Source organism: Rhinichthys klamathensis, unplaced genomic scaffold, assembly GCF_029890125.1.
Source record: "Rhinichthys klamathensis goyatoka isolate OS25496 unplaced genomic scaffold, OSU_Roscu_1.1 h1tg000496l_1, whole genome shotgun sequence".
NCBI classification, from domain to species: domain Eukaryota; kingdom Metazoa; phylum Chordata; class Actinopteri; order Cypriniformes; family Leuciscidae; genus Rhinichthys; species Rhinichthys klamathensis.
The window spans coordinates 207,944-230,308 of record NW_026606979.1 but is presented as its reverse complement, the minus strand read 5'-3'; the positions used below and the strand labels follow the sequence as shown (position 1 = coordinate 230,308).

The window sequence follows — 22,365 nt, the reverse complement described above, 5'->3', positions numbered from 1 at the left end:
TTTAAAACTTATGAGTGCAAGTGAAAAGTCTCATAGGAGCATCTAAAATTAGGCAATATTTGAAGTCAACAAGTTCCTCATTGTTTTTCCCCTCATCGAATATCATGTTTTCCTCATTTCATGGAAGTCGATTGCGAAGCTCATGTTGACAAGTTACCATTATTCACCACTGTGGAATGCAGATAGCAGGATTTTTACAATAAGAAACATTGCCGAATATGTGGTTCGTTCACAGGCCAGTGAAAGTTGGGCATGTTCCTGAAGTCGGACTCGCTTTAAACTCTTTTCTGTTGGAGCGGATCCAGGATAAGAGACCATGAGTGGCTCAGTGTGTTCGGTAAGATGGTTTAGATTAATGCAACTCTTTTAGTACAGTCGAAACATGCGATAAGCATCTCAGATCCACAAAGTTGTGTATCTGATTTTCCAGAATGATGGATGGAAAAACACTTGAGATTTCTTTTAAAGCAAAAATGTCAGTATCAGAATAACCTTTAACCTTTATATTCTGCCTGCCAATCACTTCAGTGTTTCGCAACACACACATGCTTTACACACACCACGTTTAGCTTCAGTGACATACTGCAGATTTGTGGCCTTTTTTACACTTATTATTAACATGCAAAAAGTGATTTAAAAAGCCCAAAAGAGCACGTATAGCGACACCAAAGTCATGCGTTCGATTCTCAAGGAAAGCAAGATGTTATTAAATGTGTACCTCGAATGCAATTTAAGTTGTTTTGGATAAAAGCATCTGCCAAATGCATAAATGTAAATTTGTGATCTGTTCACTCAAAACACATTTGGATGTAATCAGAAACACATACTCTTAAAGTCCCCCTATGGTGCAAATCCAGCGTTTAATGTTGTTTATGTGTCTATGTGGTGTTTTTAATACGCTTTAAGACAAACCATGTGTAAGTAGGGATGGGACGGTATGAAAATTTCATATCACGATTATAGTGACCAAAGTTATCACGATTATCAATATTATCACGGTTTTGTTAAAATGAGATGGAAATGTTCAAAAAGAACTGATGCTCACCCTGAAAACATTTGAAAATCAACAAACAAAAAATACAATTAGCAGCTATATGCACTTTTTTAAGCATAAACATTATATTAACATTAACATGGAGCCCTAAGAGTGAGAGGTATAAGTTTTCCTAGTGCAGGTTTTAATGAACCCGTCATTAAACCCTATCATTAATAATGATAATAACACTTATGGATGTGTGTATGACTGAATATTATTATTATTAATAAATAATAAATCACTTTCTCTCTCTCTCTCTCTCTCTCTCTCTCTCTCTCTCTCTCTCTCTCTCTCTCTCTCTCTCTCTCTCTCTCTCTCTCTCTCTCTCTCTCTCTCTCTCTCTCTCTCTCTCTCTCTCTCTCTCTCACACACACACACACACACACACACACACACTTTAAATGAACAAAATATGTTGGTTGGGTCAGGGTGACTAAACTACTGGAATACTTATAATGACTGTTGTAAATAGCAACGCACTACACAGCGCACATCCTGTCTCGGATCACCGTGGACGCAATCTCTGGTTTCATTCAAATGTGTATGTCTTGCGTCTCAGTTTTGATTGTATTGAAAATTAAATCAGAGTACTTTAGTATTAATACTACTATAATATTGTTGTAGTGATCACATTTACTTTACGATTGATTTGGACACTGTAACTTGTATAATGGATTTATAAACCGGTAAGATTTAAAAACATTAAGTTAATCACAATTCAATATTTCATGTCCCTGAAATTATTTCTGTGGTAAAAAATAAAACTGTAATACGTTTACTATGAATGCTCAAATCCACTTGCTGTAAAACTTTTCTCTTCGCGGAAGCTTTGCAATAATTACAAGTGAGATAATGAAATAATTGATCTCCAATACATTTTTTGTCTAATTATTTGCCCAAGTTAGTTGTGGTATTAAGGTAAAAATTAACTCAGTGGGTGGTTGTCACGTAACGTTAGATGACTTAGCAGATTGACGTGTTTCCCCCTTTTCCAGCGACTTTCCTCTTGCAAGATTTGCAGACAGGGTGCCCATCCTCTATTAAATTGCCCTCGGGACTCTTGTAATAGCCAAAATAAGACCATACCTCCGATTTTGTCCTCTTGGATGGCTGAAAAATCTCCCGTGCGCTGTCACTGCCTTCCGCCATGTCTTCTCGCGCAAAAAAACAACATTGCATCTGCGCGCCTGCTCGCGTCGCGCCTGCGTCAGACTGATTCTGATTCTGGCTGGCCAGGATTTACCGCGAGTTTTCAAAATCACGATAATCAAACACGGTTTTTATGATAATTAAATTTTAAACGATAATACTAACCGCCAGGAGATTTTATCGTGGTTTATCGTGAAACCGGTAATCGTCCCATCCCTATGTGTAAGTTCATAAGTCGACAGCATTGCTGAGTATTTCCTCCTTAAAACTGCAGTGAACCAAAGACAGTCTCAAAAAATCGCTGAAATCGCTGGTGTTTCTGACGTCACAAACGACCTTGTAACCAATCAGATCAACGTGTGATCGTCAACCAGTGGATCTCTGAGCTGAGGAGTGAGTGGAGGCGGGGCTTGTACTGATGCATTCCTCGCATTCCAGTCATTCTTAAGGGGGTCAGATTGACCCGAGGGAACGGATGTGTTACTTTTTTAAATTTCAACCACAAAACTCCCCGAATCCATTCAATTCGAGGAGTTTGCATATTTTTGCATATTTGCATTATCGCATATTCATAGAAACGTGTAATTTGCATATTCATAGAACCAAATGAGGCAAGGGTGTTGAGTTACATTCAAGATATTTAAAGGTTTTTTTTGTTCAAGGAAAAAACATTTAAATATGTCATTTTGGTGATCAAAGATGAGTTTTAAGGGATAAAATTATTGACAACAGGGGGACTTTAACCTTCATCTTTCTCTCGGGTCATTTTGACCTGGAAATTTTTATTTATTTTTATTTATTTTTATTGAGTGTTCATCAGAGGGTCCAGGACTTTTGTCGCACTTGAACCACGAATACACACAAAAAAATACAAATTGAATGTATTCGAGGAGTTCTGTGGTTGAAATTTTAAAAAGAAACAGATCCGTTCCCTCGGGTCAATCTGACCCCCTTAGGAATGACTGGAATACGAGAAATGCGTCAGTACACACAGAAAACCCTAAAAATGCTCAAATCTAGTGGCTAGAGTCGTGAAATATCATGTTACATTATTATTTTTACACATGAGGACGGCAAAGACTCCCAATGTAAGATATTTAGAGCTGAATTGAAAGGGTTATGCATGAAATTGTGAGCTATTTTGGATTTAAGTTGAAAGAATGTGCTTAAATTACTATTAATTTATAATTTAAATTGATCAAATCTAGTAATTTAAAGGTAAATAAAAAAATTGCATTAAAAATTGACTTATCAAAATGAAATAAAATAAGCTTTCTGGACAACAACAATAAATAAAGTATAATTTTAGTGCTCCGGGTCATTTTGACCCGCGAGGGAAAGATGAGAAAAAAATCACCACGGAGTTAACATACAAGGGGTCAAAGTTCAGCTGGTTACTACAGTCAGGTTTACCCTTCCGTAATCTTTGGCCCTTTCCTCAACTGAACAGGTTTTTCTGATCAAATATTTTTTGCATCCAACGTATAAATTGTCAGCATTTTATAACTATTGTAGATGTTCCACGAGTGTGTGAGCCACGGTTTCACGTGTGTGTGTGTCGCTGGCACATGATGGCATCTTCGCCATGACTTTAGCTTTACTCACATGCATCCAGTGTCTCTTTGCACATGTTGTGTTTGCATGACATGCTATCTGGCTTCACTGAGCTTTTCCAGCCTCACATATGAAGTCAACTGATGGTCAGTCAGGGTCAGCAGTGCAGTGCGGACGACACAATAATCTGGATATTCCCACAGCGGTTCCCCTGGCGTGGAGAGAGTCGAGGTGTGTCCGCCGCTGTTCCACTCTCCTGTGTTCTCCTGATTAATACACTGATGTTGAAACCAGCATCTTCCTGTTCCTTTGTGCCGGTCTGGGTTTGACACTGGGAACCAGATGAAGTGATATGGAGCGCTCTTACGTCACCTCGGCTGTGTTCAGGAGATTCTGAACCGCTGAACTCTCGAGCTTTTGTTAGTGTTGTTTGCTTAAAGACCGTATGAAGAATTGGAGATTTTCCTCCTTTTCAGGTCTTTGTAGTGAACTGGACACATCCCACGGGATTTATGATTTGGGATTTAGGTTGACGGGACTTTTTCTGAATTACAGTTCACAGAAATCTAGTCCAAAAACAACAGATTAGAACGATTTTTTATTTTGTTAAACCTGTAATATAAATCCCGAAAAACAAAAGATATTAATAATCTCAACTGTGTTCAACACTGATAATAATCATAAATCTGTGTTGAGCATCAGATCCTCATATTAGAGTGATTTCTGAAGGATCATGTGACACTGAAGACTGGAGTAATGATGCTGAAAATTCAGCTTTGATCACAGGAATAAATTACACTTTACTGTATATTCACATAGAAAACAGCTGATTTACACTGGAGTAATATTACACTGTTTTACTGTATTTATGATCAAATAAATGCAGCTTTGGTTAAAATCATTAATTTTATTGACTACTTTTATTCAAATTTTAAATTTCTGAATGTTGTATTATCTGGATGGAAAATGACAAGTGAAACCATTTATTTTAATTTCAGGTTATTGATTATTTTCAGCTCAAACATTAATGTCAACAAAGCTCATTCTGAGACACACAGAATAGGAATATGACACTTTCTTTCCTTCATTGTCTATAATAATAATAGCATAGAAGCTGTCCATATGTTACTGTACTAATAGTGTCTATCTTTCCAAACACGTAAATGTGTGTGTGTTAGAAGCACATTTTATGATTGAATGCTTATGAATACCAATGAGCTCATGGAGAGTAGATGTGCATGGAGCAGCTGTGGCTGACTCAAACGTGATGCTTATTCGATGGTCCTCGAGTGTCTCTTGTTAAACCGCTGTTGCTCCGCCGTTATGCTAATGAGCGAGGCTTTCATTGATGTAAGTGTGCGGTAATTAAACGGCGCTGCTCGCTGGAGTGCCACTACAGACACAAATGATCCCCTTAAAGTCCCGCTGTGGGGAAAATCCAGCGTTTAATGTTGTTTGTGTCTATATGGTGTTATTAATACGCTTTAAGACACACCATGTGTAAGTTCATAAGTCGACAGCATTGCTGAGTATTTCCTCCTTAAAACTGCAGTGAACCAAAGACAGTCTCAAAAACACGGTTTGAAATCGCTGGTGTTTCTGACGTCACAAACGACCTTGTAACCAATCAGATCAACGTGTGATCGTCAACCAGTGGATCTCTGAGCTGAGTGAGTGAGTGGAGGCGGGGCTCATCTGCATATTCATAGAGCCGCGCATACTAAATGAGGCGAGGGTGTCGAATTACATTCAAGATATTTTAAGGCAAGATTTATTTTTCAAGGAAAAAAACGTTTAAATATGTCATTTTGGTGATCAGAGATGAGCTTTAAGGGATAAAATGATTGACTACAGGGGAACTTATAAATTAAATTAAAATCTTCTTAATTTATATGAACATATAAGTGTCCTGCTTTTCGTTTCTTTATCTGTGCCATTTTATGTTGTATTGTTCATGACTAATATACAGGGAGTTTTTTTGTTGCTCATTTTGATAATATTTTATGTGGTATTTATGAAATGCACTGTATATACAACCTTTCTAAAGTTAGAATTTTTTTAAGTCTCTTCTGCTCACAAAAGCTGCATTTATTTTCTAAAAATACAGTAAAACAGTGTAATATTACTCCAGTGTAAATCATCTGTTTTCTATGTGAATATATAGTAAAGTGTAATTTACTCCTGTGAATTTTCAGCATCATTACTCCAGTCTTCAGTGTCACATGATCCTTCAGAAATCACTCTAATATGAGGATCTGATGCTCGAGTAACTAAAGTGAAGCCTTATTTGATGCCATATAGTGTTATCTTGCAGGGATGGGACGGTATGAAAATTTAACATCACGATTATAGTGACCAAAATTATCGTGATTATCATCACGGTTTTGTTAAAACGAGATTAAAACTTACACTGAAAACATTTCAACAAGTTTTATATTTGAAAAATCAGCAAACAACAAATAAAAGCTGGTGTGCCAACAGCTGGTGTGTCTGACTGGAGGAGTGCTGGTGTGTCTGACTGGAGGAGGACTGGTGTGTCTGACTGGAGGAGGACTGGTGTGTCTGACTGGAGGAGGACTGGTGTGTCTGACTGGAGGAGGACTGGTGTGTCTGACTGGAGGAGGACTGGTGTGTCTGACTGGAGGAGTGCTGGTGTGTCTGACTGGAGGAGGACTGGTGTGTCTGACTGGAGGAGGACTGGTGTGTCTGACTGGAGGAGGACTGGTGTGTCTGACTGGAGGAGTGCTGGTGTGTCTGACTGGAGGAGGACTGGTGTGTCTGACTGGAGGAGTGCTGGTGTGTCTGACTGGAGGAGGACTGGTGTGTCTGACTGGAGGAGGACTGGTGTGTCTGACTGGAGGAGGACTGGTGTGTCTGACTGGAGGAGGACTGGTGTGTCTGACTGGAGGAGTGCTGGTGTGTCTGACTGGAGGAGGACTGGTGTGTCTGACTGGAGGAGTGCTGGTGTGTCTGACTGGAGGAGGACTGGTGTGTCTGACTGGAGGAGGACTGGTGTGTCTGACTGGAGGAGGGCTGGTGTGTCTGACTGGAGGAGTGCTGGTGTGTCTGACTGGAGGAGGACTGGTGTGTCTGACTGGAGGAGGACTGGTGTGTCTGACTGGAGGAGGACTGGTGTGTCTGACTGGAGGAGGACTGGTGTGTCTGACTGGAGGAGTGCTGGTGTGTCTGACTGGAGGAGGACTGGTGTGTCTGACTGGAGGAGGACTGGTGTGTCTGACTGGAGGAGGACTGGTGTGTCTGACTGGAGGAGTGCTGGTGTGTCTGACTGGAGGAGGACTGGTGTGTCTGACTGGAGGAGGACTGGTGTGTCTGACTGGAGGAGGACTGGTGTGTCTGACTGGAGGAGGACTGGTGTGTCTGACTGGAGGAGTGCTGGTGTGTCTGACTGGAGGAGGACTGGTGTGTCTGACTGGAGGAGTGCTGGTGTGTCTGACTGGAGGAGGACTGGTGTGTCTGACTGGAGGAGGACTGGTGTGTCTGACTGGAGGAGGGCTGGTGTGTCTGACTGGAGGAGTGCTGGTGTGTCTGACTGGAGGAGGACTGGTGTGTCTGACTGGAGGAGGACTGGTGTGTCTGACTGGAGGAGGACTGGTGTGTCTGACTGGAGGAGGACTGGTGTGTCTGACTGGAGGAGTGCTGGTGTGTCTGACTGGAGGAGGACTGGTGTGTCTGACTGGAGGAGGACTGGTGTGTCTGACTGGAGGAGTGCTGGTGTGTCTGACTGGAGGAGGACTGGTGTGTCTGACTGGAGGAGGACTGGTGTGTCTGACTGGAGGAGTGCTGGTGTGTCTGACTGGAGGAGTGCTGGTGTGTCTGACTGGAGGAGGGCTGGTGTGTCTGACTGGAGGAGTGCTGGTGTGTCTGACTGGAGGAGTGCTGGTGTGTCTGACTGGAGGAGTGCTGGTGTGTCTGACTGGAGGAGTGCTGGTGTGTCTGACTGGAGGAGGACTGGTGTGTCTGACTGGAGGAGTGCTGGTGTGTCTGACTGGAGGAGGACTGGTGTGTCTGACTGGAGGAGTGCTGGTGTGTCTGACTGGAGGAGGACTGGTGTGTCTGACTGGAGGAGTGCTGGTGTGTCTGACTGGAGGAGTGCTGGTGTGTCTGACTGGAGGAGGACTGGTGTGTCTGACTGGAGGAGGACTGGTGTGTCTGACTGGAGGAGTGCTGGTGTGTCTGACTGGAGGAGTGCTGGTGTGTCTGACTGGAGGAGGACTGGTGTGTCTGACTGGAGGAGTGCTGGTGTGTCTGACTGGAGGAGTGCTGGTGTGTCTGACTGGAGGAGTGCTGGTGTGTCTGACTGGAGGAGGACTGGTGTGTCTGACTGGAGGAGTGCTGGTGTGTCTGACTGGAGGAGTGCTGGTGTGTCTGACTGGAGGAGTGCTGGTGTGTCTGACTGGAGGAGTGCTGGTGTGTCTGACTGGAGGAGTGCTGGTGTGTCTGACTGGAGGAGGACTGGTGTGTCTGACTGGAGGAGTGCTGGTGTGTCTGACTGGAGGAGGACTGGTGTGTCTGACTGGAGGAGTGCTGGTGTGTCTGACTGGAGGAGGACTGGTGTGTCTGACTGGAGGAGGACTGGTGTGTCTGACTGGAGGAGTGCTGGTGTGTCTGACTGGAGGAGGACTGGTGTGTCTGACTGGAGGAGGACTGGTGTGTCTGACTGGAGGAGTGCTGGTGTGTCTGACTGGAGGAGGACTGGTGTGTCTGACTGGAGGAGGACTGGTGTGTCTGACTGGAGGAGGACTGGTGTGTCTGACTGGAGGAGTGCTGGTGTGTCTGACTGGAGGAGTGCTGGTGTGTCTGACTGGAGGAGGACTGGTGTGTCTGACTGGAGGAGTGCTGGTGTGTCTGACTGGAGGAGTGTTGGTGTGTCTGACTGGAGGAGGACTGGTGTGTCTGACTGGAGGAGGACTGGTGTGTCTGACTGGAGGAGTGCTGGTGTGTCTGACTGGAGGAGTGCTGGTGTGTCTGACTGGAGGAGTGCTGGTGTGTCTGACTGGAGGAGGACTGGTGTGTCTGACTGGAGGAGGACTGGTGTGTCTGACTGGAGGAGGACTGGTGTGTCTGACTGGAGGAGGACTGGTGTGTCTGACTGGAGGAGTGCTGGTGTGTCTGACTGGAGGAGGACTGGTGTGTCTGACTGGAGGAGGACTGGTGTGTCTGACTGGAGGAGTGCTGGTGTGTCTGACTGGAGGAGGACTGGTGTGTCTGACTGGAGGAGGACTGGTGTGTCTGACTGGAGGAGGACTGGTGTGTCTGACTGGAGGAGGACTGGTGTGTCTGACTGGAGGAGTGCTGGTGTGTCTGACTGGAGGAGGACTGGTGTGTCTGACTGGAGGAGTGCTGGTGTGTCTGACTGGAGGAGGACTGGTGTGTCTGACTGGAGGAGTGCTGGTGTGTCTGACTGGAGGAGGACTGGTGTGTCTGACTGGAGGAGGACTGGTGTGTCTGACTGGAGGAGGACTGGTGTGTCTGACTGGAGGAGGACTGGTGTGTCTGACTGGAGGAGGACTGGTGTGTCTGACTGGAGGAGGACTGGTGTGTCTGACTGGAGGAGGACTGGTGTGTCTGACTGGAGGAGGACTGGTGTGTCTGACTGGAGGAGTGCTGGTGTGTCTGACTGGAGGAGGACTGGTGTGTCTGACTGGAGGAGGACTGGTGTGTCTGACTGGAGGAGGACTGGTGTGTCTGACTGGAGGAGGACTGGTGTGTCTGACTGGAGGAGGACTGGTGTGTCTGACTGGAGGAGGACTGGTGTGTCTGACTGGAGGAGGACTGGTGTGTCTGACTGGAGGAGCACTGGTGACGTGTCAGGCCTATAAGGCGAGTCAGGTGATGCTCTCCGTGCAGAAGTGGTCGAGATGCTGAACATCTGGAGCGATCGAGCTCTAATCAGACGTGATGCATTTATAGCTTTAAGGTATTTGTAGTTTCTGAAAGCACACACACACACATACTCGACGTCACCAGCCACATTTACATCACTCTTCTATTTCGCAGAAACTCTCATTTATCGCAAAAAAGCGAAGATAGAAATATGTGATCGTATTATTGCTCTTATTGTGTGTGAGTGTGTGTCTCTCTCTCTCTGTGTGTGTGTGAGCGCATGAGTGTGTGTGTCTCTCTCTCTCTGTGTGTGTGAGCGCGTGAGTGTGTGTGTCTCTCTCTCTCTGTGTGTGTGAGCGCGTGAGTGTGTGTGTGTGTGTGTCTCTCTCTCTCTCTCTCTGTGTGTGTGTGTGTGTCTCTCCCTCTCTGTGTGTGTGAGTGTGTGTGTGCGTCTCTCTCTCTCTGTGTGTGTCAGCGTGTGTGTGTGTCTCTCTCTCTCTCTCTCTCTCTCTCTCTCTCTCTCTCTCTGTGTGTGTGTGTGTGTGTGTGGATCACGCAGGCCGACGAGGAACTGCTGGTGTTTGGATTGTGTGTGTGTGTGTGGATTGAGTGTGTGTGTGTGTGTGTGGATTGAGTGTGTGTGTGTGTGTGTGTGTGTGTGTGTGTGGATTGAGTGTGTGTGTGTGTGTGTGTGTGGATTGAGTGTGTGTGTTTGGATTGAGTGTTGATCTTCTGCATCTGGGAAGGGAAAGCTCAGTGAATGTTAGACATGTTTGAGATCGGCTTGAGTGGACCAGAAATGAAATAATAGATGGCAGAAGAATAAAGTTCGGTTGAACGTCACATTTGCTACACGATGACTCATAATAGCGGGGTTTATTCTGTGATTAGAGTTGAGTTGCAGTGAATAACAGCTGAACTCCTCCAGTCTTCTGTGTGTGACTGATAGTTTACAGTGTTTTATCAGTAAAAGCTCTTTAACTGTACAGACGTCCTCCTTCAGCTCGAGCTTCACGGGTCTCTACATCTGAACTCATTTTCTTCAAGTAAACACAAGAATAACTTTGATATTGTTAGTAATATTTCAACCGAACTGAGGTTTACTTGATTATCCATCATTTATTAGAAAAATCATGAGTATCAAATATTTTGAGGAAGGTTTATTTGTTCGTCTCTCGATCATCATTGTATTGCATTGCATTATACACTCACCTAAAGGATTATTAGGAACACCTGTTTAATTTCTCATTAATGCAATTATCTAATCAACCAATCACATGGCAGTTGCTTCAATGCATTTAGGGGTGTGGTCCTGGTCAAGACAATCTCCTGAACTCCAAACTGAATGTCAGAATGGGAAAGAAAGGTGATTTAAGCAATTTTGAGCGTGGCATGGTTGTTGGTGCCAGACGGGCCGGTCTGAGTATTTCACAATCTGCTCAGTTACTGGGATTTTCACGCACAACCATTTCTAGGGTTTACAAAGAATGGTGTGAAAAGGGAAAAACATCCAGTATGCGGCAGTCCTGTGGGCGAAAATGCCTTGTTGATGCCAGAGGTCAGAGGAGAATGGGCCGACTGATTCAAGCTGATAGAAGATAGAGGCCTGCATTTCAGCCCGAGCCCGACGGGCCCCGACTTATTTATGCTCCTAGGGCCGGGCTTCGGGCCAATTTTCACGTCATAGTTCACACGCGGGCCGGGCCTCGGGCCTGTTTTAGGCTTATCTTTTTTATAGCCTATTTTAGACATTAATTAAAATAAAACATGAGAAGATGACGATTGAAAAGCAAACATAGAAAGACGTTTTATAACCTATCACACTGACATAAGACTGACACATGACAGTCTGCTCATGCTCACGCTCACGCACACACACACACACACACACAGGTTTCCCGGCGGCGCGATCTGAGATTCGCGCGACCGGCTCGTTCTAGTGTCCCGCTATGGTAGCGAGCGTGACTTCAGCGCAGCTGGAAAAAGTACGACTGGATTAAAACCTTCCACTGTGGATGCTGTGCTTTTTCTTCACGATGCTCTGAGACTGTTCTTAGCCATGTTAGGAGGAGGTTGTTTTTTGTTTGATTGGACTTTATTTTCATGAGTCTGTTGGAAACTATTGGAAATGGCCATGTTCTGTAGTGAAGACTTGATTTTTGAGGTAAGATAACCTGCATGTTTGTTTTTAATGTAATTTATTTGATTTGTTTAGATTGCATTCTCTGTATTGTAGCCTATATTATAAATTCATTTAGTTTGCGAGCGCTGTTGCGACTGAGCAGCAGAGCAGTTTGCCTCAGCTTTTCAAAAATGACAATAAACGTTTAAACTAACGTTAAATGTCTGTGTGATATGCTTAAGTTGTTTTATATATATGGATTGTATTGTAGCCAAGTAAAGTGTTGATTTGAGAGGCTATAAATCAATCAATGGATCAAACATGTTTAACTTGCTGTCGGCTGCTTGGTCGTCATAAATTTTGTTTTTTGTTTTTTCTTAATTAACTTTATAAAGAAATGAAAATAAACCTACCGGTAAATACTTTGCCATTGAAAACAAAATATATCTGGTTGGTTTACTGACTGCAACATAGGTCAGGCTGTTTATCTTTTTTTTTTTCTTTTTTTTTTTTACGGGCTCGGGTCGGACTCGGGCTGATCATTCTGATGAGCTGTCGGACACGGGCCGGGCTAGGGCCTGAGCGTCTCGGGGCAGGGCCGGGCTAGGGCCTAGATTTGAGGCCCGTGCAGGGCTCTAATAGAAGAGCAACTTTGACTGAAATAACCACTCGTTACAACCGAGGTATGCAGCAAAGCATCTGTGAAGCCACAACACGCACAACCTTGAGGCGGATGGGCTACAACAGCAGAAGACCCCACCGGGTACCACTCATCTCCACTACAAATAGGAAAAAGAGGCTACAATTTGCAAGAGCTCACCAAAATTGGACAGTTGAAGACTGGAAAAATGTTGCCTGGTCTGATGAGTCTCGATTTCTGTTGAGACATTCAGATGGTAGAGTCAGAATTTGGCGTAAGCAGAATGAGAACATGGATCCATCATGCCTTGTTACCACTGTGCAGGCTGGTGGTGGTGGTGTAATGGTGTGGGGGATGTTTTCTTGGCACACTTTAGGCCTCTTAGTGCCAATTGGGCATCGTTTAAATGCCACGGCCTACCTGAGCATTGTTTCTGACCATGTCCATCCCTTTATGGCCACCATGTCCCCATCCTCTGATGGCTACTTCCAGCAGGATAATGCACCATGTCACAAAGCTCGAATCATTTCAAATTGGTTTCTTGAACATGACAATGAGTTCACTAAACTAAAATGGCCCCCACAGTCACCAGATCTCAACCCAATAGAGCATCTTTGGGATGTGGTGGAACGGGAGCTTCGTGCCCTGGATGTGCATCCCACAAATCTCCATCAACTGCAAGATGCTATCCTATCAATATGGGCCAACATTTCTAAAGAATGCTTTCAGCACCTTGTTGAATCAATGCCAGGTAGAATTAAGGCAGTTCTGAAGGCGAAAGGGGGTCAAACACAGTATTAGTATGGTGTTCCTAATAATCCTTTAGGTGAGTGTAAGTTTTAAAACTACAGAGTTTTGATCATAAAACTAAGCATTAAATATAATCTTATTAAGACATGTTATTGGCAGATATTCATATTTATATGCATTTTATATCAGTGTCTCATTGATTTACATTTCAAGTCTCGGAATTTCATATAAATATCAGGATCTGCAGCAAATTGCATATTTTTGCTCAGTTTGAGGCTCTGAATAAAATGTAGCTGGGTTTTTTTTCATCCATATTCTCACGAGTCATAAAAGCCTTATGAATCAAATAAGATACTCCAAAAAAAAAAAAAAACATTTGCAAACTTTTCAAAGATCTTGTACAGCTTCAATAAATTGTTACATTTAACCGACTATTGTTTATTTTGTTAGGCTTTACATCACATGACTTCAGCAGTGCATGAGTAATTGTGTGTTATTTAGAGCTTGATGAATTGTTGTATTGAGAAGAACTGCGGAAGATTCTTCAAGAGAAAAGCAGGAATAACTGATGTTGTTAAAGGAATCGATCATCCGTGAATGTCAGAAGGTTCTGCTGTAATTGTTGGAAAGCCCTGAAACGGGTCAGTGTGTTCCTGAAAGGAGCGGATCTCCACTGTTGTCGGACCGTAAGCCTCTCGTTCGACCGCTGAGGATCAAAGAGAGTTAATCCGGCCAGGGCAGATTTACAGGCCGGCTAATCAGAGGTCGTGAGGATCTGCTGTGTACGTCTGTTTCCTTCCTCTGTGTGTGTGAGTGTGTGAGAGAGAGTGTGTGTGAGAGAGAGAGAGAGAGAGAGAGAGAGAGAGTGTGTGTGAGTGTGAGAGAAAGAGAGAGAGTGTGTGTGTGTGTGTGTGGGAGAGAGAGTGTGTGTGTGTGTGTGTGTGTGTGTGTGTGAGAGAGAGAGTGTGTGTGTGTGTGTGTGTGTGTGTGTGTGTGTGTGTGTGTGTGGTGTGTGTGTGTGTGTGTGTGTGTGAGAAAGAGTGTGTGTGTGTGTGTGTGAGAGAGAGAGTGTGTGTGTGTGTGTAAGAGAGAGTGTGTGTGTGTGTGTGTGAGAGAGAGAGAGAGTGTGTGTGTGAGAGAGAGAGAGTGTGTGTGTGTGAGAGAGAGTGTGTGTGTGAGAGTGTCAGACTAATTTACCTAATCTGAAATAGGGATGCACGCGATTTTTGGCGATGTCCGATATGCCGATATTCCTCAACTATTTTTAGCCGATTCCGATATATTTTCCTTTTGTTTCTAAAGAACACCATTGTTTTACATTTGATATTTTCATATAGCATGTTAAAGTTGTCACTTTTTGAGGGTGAGCAAAAACGCAGCGTTTTTGTGTGTGTCCCTTTAAATGCAAATGAGCCGCTGCTCCCGGCGCAGGGGGCGGAGCTTCAACAGCTTGTGTCCTTTTACCTCACACACCAGAGGTGGAAAGAGTAATACAATATTCTAACTTATTTTTAACATTAATAATTTATTAAAATGTTTAAGAATAATATAATCCTATGAAATGTATTTTATTCAGAAAATTAATGTTTCTTTTTATGATTTAATCCAAATATATTATCAAAAACGGTGGTAATCAAATGTAAATTTAAACTTGTGTCCTTTTATTTTTTGGGGAAGCGCTGCAAAAACAGATTTACTAAATGAAACCATGGACAAAAAAATATATTCCTTTAAATAATGTTTAAATAAAATGTATTATTATTGTTGTTATTATTATTATTTTGAGAAGTACGTTCTATTGTAGCTGTGCCTACAATAGTAATATATTTCGGTTAGAATTTCTCCTAGTAGTTAAACGAACTTTTATTTTGACAGGTTGTAGTGAAGACCTGTTTCAAAGTTTATTTGACAATGGTTTTTCTCAATTATGAAAATGCTCATTAGGCGTTCTCTCAGAGCAGCTCTGGAAATGTTCATGTATTCATGTCCTCAAAGTGTTTGTGAGACGCTGAAAACACCATGAGCGTCACGCGTACTTGAGTATGTAGTAGACAAAGCGGCGCAGCTCAGCAGAACAAATATGTATTTACATGCAGTATTTTTGTGTTTAAATATTCACAGACCATGTCGCGATTGGATTTATTGCACAGTTCTACTTTTCATGTATTCATCCATCCATTATTTTGCGTGTTTTACGTGACATCTGCGTTATGTAAATTCCATTTTCATGACTGGATTCCGGGATTCCCTCTGCATCACGTAAGTCATTCGGCCTTAAGTTATACTAATCGGGACATAGCCTAAGTTACCTTTATCTGCAGGAGGGATGGTGTCCTATGTATCCTCCTTTTGCAGCCACTTTGCGTCCACATTTTTTGCGAATTGGATATCTATCCTCGAGGACAACCACGCGTTTTTTCTACAAAGTATTTCCATACTGGCCATAATTCGCTTCACAAGAATTCGAGGGCGCTTCACTTTCAGCTCAGCTGGGTCTGCGTCACCTTTCTTGCGCGTTTGTTCTCCCGCCCTTCAGCCAATGCAGTAGTTTCCGGAGTGTGATTTTTTTTTTTTTTTTCTCCCTTGTATTATTATTTTTTACTCCGTAACGGATATGATTTCAAATGTAGCGAAGTACAATACTTCAAACAAAACGTACTTAAGTAAAAGTAAAAGTGCAGATTTTAAAAACTACTTAAAAAAGTAGAAGTACACAAAAAACGACTCAATTACGTAACGCGAGTAAATGTAATTCGTTACTTTCCACCTCTGTCACACACACACACACACACACTGAAAATATCAAAAACTTTTAGCCTTTTATGTTCAAACTGGAGTTGGACAAAGATGGAGAGACTCCTGAAGTGACGACATGTAGAAGCAACAGGACATTTCTGAATGTTAGTTGATGAGTTTATGTATTTGATGCGGAGTTAACGATCTTCTAGTCATTGATTAGCATATTCTGTCATGATAATCTATAACTCGTGTTCCCGGAGGCGGGGCTTATGTAAATGTTAGGGTTGGTGATGTCACTAACCCGGGAGGAAGCTCGTGTAGTTCTACCAGCCGTGTGTTGTAGTCCTTAAAGCGATTTCTGTAAAAGCGACTCTCTCCCTTTGCTCTGAGCTTTGAGTCGTAACTGTGGAGATGTTGTTTATGATCAAACAGCAACATTACACACTAACTACAGCTAGAGAAGTGACATCATATTTAGGGCTGCAACAAACGATTATTTTGATAATCGATTAATCTAACGATTATTAGAACGATTAATCGACTAATCGTCGATTATTTTGCAGACTAATCAGTAAGTTTGGAACGATTATTCAGCTTTTCCAATTAGTTAAAACATTGAGTTATACATATTCTAACTATAATATAAAAAAAGAAAATCACTTCAGCTTTTGAAATAGTTGTTTTAATGAACTTTGAGCCAACTAAACAGGTCATTCTCTTTAAGTTTTCAGATTTCCGTCCAACTCAAATCACACACAAATGCTCTCTAAGCATTGTTTAATAGGCCCACTGCTTTTCTTAGAACTGAAACAGAAAAAGGGACATTTACTTCAGGACACAAAGAATGGCAAAATATTAATCTGCAAACAATTATTATAATTATAAAATTACAATCTTTTTTTACATGACAATTGAGCTGACAGAGACGTTCTCATTCACCTTTTAATTTATAGTATGATAAAGTAACTGCCATGATATTCTTCCTATATCATAGGAAGGATATAACATCTCGTTTTGTAAGTATTCATGATTATTGAACAAAATACAGGCAAGTGATAAGACTAGCCTATAATAATACCTAATATACTAATAGTGTTACAATAATAAAAAAAGCCCTGACTCCTAAGCTCGATCAAGCTTTATTCTATGCAAAATAAGTCATTACATTACTGTAATTATATTACTATTGATAATATTATTACTATTATTAGTAGTATTGCATTCTCTAATAAAGAGAGATTTACCGCTGGTTAGTAAGCTCCAGCTGGAGAACACTCACTTCTCACCGGCTCCTCTTTTGCCGGGATGTTTCCTCTTGCACTCCAACATGCATGTTGTGCTTTTTCACGGGAGAAAAGCAAGTTCCGCCTTGCATGTATTGCACACGACAGCATTCTTGATTTGAAGTTTTGTGAAACTTTCCCAAACCTAAACCTTGCTAGTTCGGATTCGTTTGCACTGTCATAATTCGCGCTGTTTTCTCTTCTACCGCAATAGCATTTGTAAGGGCTGCACTACACTCTAGCGCTACAGGGCCGTAGCGGTCAAATCGCGATATTGCAGGCCCTTACATTAGGTCACGTGAGATCAAACGACTACTCGACAACAAAGATATTTGTCGACAAATTTTTATTGTCGACGTTGTCGACAACGTCGACTAATCGTTGCAGCCCTAATCATATTCAACCACCCCTTTAAAAAAATTATACATTGCATCGATATACGTCGTATCGCTAGTCATTTGATCGATGTGTTGCACCACTAGTTGTCTGTGTAAAACATGGCGAAACCAACCAAATTTTAATAACTAAATATGCTGTCAATGTTTGTTTTTTCCTGTCAGCTTTTTTGTGAGTAGTAGATAATAAAAACTACGACATGTTTTGACAATTCCTGCCAGTACAGCCGCCAGAGGGTTTATTACACCGCACAGGTTGCTAATGATTTGTGAAGATCATTGTTGATGCTCTCTTTGCTTGAAAAGTGTCATATGATCCGACTCAGTCTGAGGCGGCTGGCTAAATTTACTTTACTGATTATTCCCAGAAACCCCTACGGAGAAAAGAGGAGTAAACCAACAACACACGAGTGTCTGGGCTCGATGATTATCAGCGCTGCCAGAGCGTCTCCCGAGAGGCCAGGAGCTCTGGAGAGCGTGTCACTGCGCGTTCGCTAAAACCCGGGGTTATTCTGAGGGAATATAAAGATATCTCTGATCTCCCAGTATAAACCCAACAGAGCGGGGTTCCGGAAGCAGAATTCCCAGTTGTTCAGTGGTGATATTTGCTGCTGTAGAAAATATACGTCTGTGATTTCAGTTTCATCAAGAAAGTCACATTTGTTTATCAAATCCAAAACACAGAAGAGAGATGTTCCAGTAGATTGTGTTCTCCAAAAATGAGAATCACATCAAAAGTGAGTTCACTCCTATGAAACTAATATTTGTATATATATGAATATTTGGTATTGCTTTATTAACTATCCTTAACTGATATTGACAAACTATATACCAGTTGAAAGCTGTGGCAATAGAGATGTGTTCTGCACCGCCCCTTTGTTTGTTTACCTTCACCTCCTCCTAAACTACGCCAGGATTGGCGGAGAGGGGAGTTAAAGCTGCAGTCGGCAAGTCTGGCAGATTGAGTGGACTTAGGCAAAATTTTGAATGTTTACAACTCTCATGCCCCTCCCCCACTATCAACGGATACCCTCCCACGAGTTCGTGCTCGTCAGTGCGTGTGCACCAGGTTATCTGTGAGCGCGCCCGTCTCATCAGCATCCATCAACACCATGGAGTATTTGGAGGTATGCTGCCCTGGCTAATCTACCGATAGATTGCAATTGCTAACGTCATTTATACTCTAAATGAGCTTACTTGATTTGTTAGTGTTTTGAAAGCGAGATACATCCGCCATCACTCTTCGTTACTGCGCGAACTTCCGGCGTGTGCATGTGATTGTAGCGTGCGCGAGGGGTGGCGTGTGCCCGATCTGTGATTGACAGTCAGATCTCACCCCCTCCCCCCCCTTCCCCCCCCCCACGCGCTGATTGGACCCGATGATCCGGGAGCTGTGGATTTTTGCAAAACAAATAACGCTCCAGGTGGAGTTCGGTTCTGTCGGATTATAGTGTCGATTTCACTGAATATGATCAAAAAAATGTTGCCGACGGCAGCTTTAACGGAGGTGTGTATAGGGGCGAGGTGTAATGAATGGGAGGGCATGTTGAACTGACCAGACGCCGCTACGGTTTTGATTTGGAGGCGGTCCTTACGGGTGGATCTTTGTAAGAGTGTGTGTCCGGTGATTGCGGAGAGGTGGTGCTAGCTGGTTAGCGGCGTTACCCTCCGGGACGGGACTCAAACCGAGTCCCAAAATCCGTGGCTTGGTGTAACAGGAAAAAACAAAGGAGCGAGATGGGCTAACGGCGCCGATGTACCCGAGTCACTCTTAGCCACCCGTGCGCCAACGTGGGCCAGTGTTGCTATATTCATAGACGCGCACATTCCATTCTTACGCACACACATTGCCGCATATTTAAAGAGTGCCGAAATTTAAATCTTTTATTTTTTTTAAGTTTAATTGTATTGATGTAAAGAGTGCGGATTTCTTTCTTGTTTATTTTTTCTTTTTCTTCCTTACACTTTTTGAAGTTGAATTGTGTTTCTTAGTGATTCAAAACCTATATATCATTAAAAGACAAAGAAAATTGCATATAAATTTCTCATGTGGCTTTGTTTTCCTTTATTCTCTCTTTTTAGTATGTAACGGGTGGTTTTTATGTAGCTATCCGGGATGATAAAATACATTTCTTTGGCAGGTTTATACCTGTCTGGCGCCCGAATATTACTAATTGATTGTTGTTAAGGTTTTCTGAAGCTTCCCCGTGGTCTAGCGGTTAGGACTCTCGCACAGGCGAGTTCGAATCCCGTCGCAGAAAGTTTTTTTTTATTTATTTATTTTTTATTATTGTTGGGCGGCCACTGTTACAAAGCCTTAAAGTCCCCCTGTGGTGAAAATCTAGATTTTAATGTTGTTTATGTGTCTATGTGGTGTTATTAATACGCTTTAAGACACACCATGTGTAAGTTCATAAGTCGACAGCATTGCTGAGTATTTCCTCCTTAAAACTGCAGTGAACCAAAGACAGCCTCAAAAACACGGTTTGAAATCGCTGGTGTTTCTGACGTCACAAACGACCTTGTAACCAATCAGATCAACGTGTGATCGTCAACCAGTGGATCTCTGAGCTGAGTGAGTGAGTGGAGGTGGGGCTCATTTGCATATTCATAATAAAGATTGCATAATAAATGAGGCAAGGGTGTCGAGTTACATTCAAGATATTTTAAGGCATGAAAATGTCATTTTGGTGATCAGTGGTTAGTTTTAAAGGGGTCATATAATGCCATTTTTGTACAAGTTAATATGAATGTTTAGGGTCTAAATGAAAACTTTGTAATATACTTTTATTAAAAATTCTCATTAGTATTGTAAAAGAACACTAATTTTACCTGGTCAAAAACAGCTCTGTTTTCAGCACGCCGTTTCAGTGCATATGCCTTTAAATGATAATGAGCTCCGCTGACTCCGCCCCTCTGTTCTGCGGGCGTTTTGATACAACGCACGTGGAGTGTTTCCTTGACAACAGTTGAGGGTAGGTGTGGGCGGTATGACCAAAATTCTATTTCACGGTATTACTAATTTTATTTCACGGTAACGATATATTTCACGATATAGTTATTTATATATGTAGTTATTCTCGAAAAATCGACAAAAAGGGCTTTGTATAATAAATTAACCCAAATACTTTAGAAATGAAAAGTACTTCACATTGTTTTCTGTTTCTCTTATTTGGTAAATGATTTCTTTGGTAAACTATTTAGATAGCTAAATATAAACAAAACACACTCATCAACTTTTAGATGAACTTCCCCCAACTGATTGATATTAAATACAACTCATAGCCTATAGGTGCAATTAAACTTTAAATAAAGTGTTTCTGAATAATTTTTCAATCTCATGTTATGCTTTACTTCATCAATCAGTTTATAATATCTGAATATGTTATATTGAACTATTCTATTCATGATAAATTAGTTATTTCCTTTTAATTTTGTAGGATAGTAATACTAGTTATGTTTAAATGTGTTCCCCGGTACATTTTTGCCATGTCTGCTTAGGCTTCTCTGCGTTTTTAAGGGGCTTGTTTTGCTCTTTTTGTGATATCTGGCAACCCGTCACCCTGCGCTTTAATCAATAGAAGTTCAGAAGTGACTAGAAGGAGAGCAGCAGTTTGAAAACCGAACAGCAGCTACTGTTAGTGTTGACGAAGTAGCCTAGTTTAAATTATACACACCTTGTAACTGCGTCATTATTTGACCATAGCCTGGTGAACACCGCGCTCCCTCAGTGCGTGTGCACACGCGCGTCTTCTGCATCAGTAAAATGCGATCGGTTAATTTGAGTGTCAAGTTGTAATCACGGATCGAATCAAAGGAAGATTTTATCAGCTGGTTCGGTGGCCAATTGTTTGGAGTTAGAAATATCTAACTCGCGATGCATATTTAGTAATTTTGCCTCAGATAGGCTACAGGATTATACATTCACTTTAACAAGCAGGTTATTCATTACCACGGGCGGCAAGCTGTTTGCGTGTTTAAAAACTAAACATAAGAGACGGAAAGATGCAGATAACTATACATTATTTAAGGTTATTTCTATTCGTTACGATATTGATAACTGTTGTTGTCCAGCTTTCCCCGTTGCGAGCGTGCACTAATCTGTAGTCTGGGTGCTGCACTGCTCTAGTGACTGCTGCGCCTTTCCCCCCGAAAATATCACGTTAACAACAACAACAACCCTTTAGAAAATGTAATTCCTTTGTGGATCCTCTTGATCTGCTTTCTCCGTGGTTCTTTTTACAATTCGCAGTGTTTCAGTCTCACGCACGTTGCACGCGAGTTAACCACGCCCACTTTATTTGCATGTCGCGGTATACTATATATATATATATAAACCATTTATATAAATAAATATATACCGTCATACCGCCCAGCCCTAGTTGAGGGTATATTTTGGAGAATGGCAGCGGGAGTCTCTGAGGACACATCTGTGCAACCGTATCAGTTTGAACCGGAGTCGAGCCCGGAACAAGATGACGGCCCGAAGAAGTTCGACAATTAAGGCTCGAACAGGACGTTTCTGAATGATTGGTTAACGTAATGTCACTTTGATCTATTTTTGTATATACTGGCAGGGTAGAGAAGTGAGACACGAACGCTGTGTGTTTACTGATGTATACGTTAGTTCATTGACAGATTGACGTTACAACTAATGGTCATGGAAAACCTTTTTTTTCGCGATTTGCAAAGATTAATAGAAAGGTTAATAAGGCTTTACACTCACTTCTTCTGGAGGTGCAGAGGGAACATAAACAGTTGGTACCGATTCTTTTTTCAGGAGCAGCTTCTTAGCAAATCCAGCTTTACACTGATCCTCGTTTATAAAGCAGTCTGGTGTGAAATGATTCGCG

At 42.3% G+C, this 22,365-nt stretch overlaps 1 protein-coding gene across 1 annotated transcript in view; it reads left to right on the top strand.

The window, feature by feature from the left end:
- LOC130072539 (rho GTPase-activating protein 6) overlaps nt 1-22,365 on the top strand; it is a 71,928-nt gene that overhangs the window by 8,193 nt on the left and 41,370 nt on the right. The window lies entirely within an intron of this gene.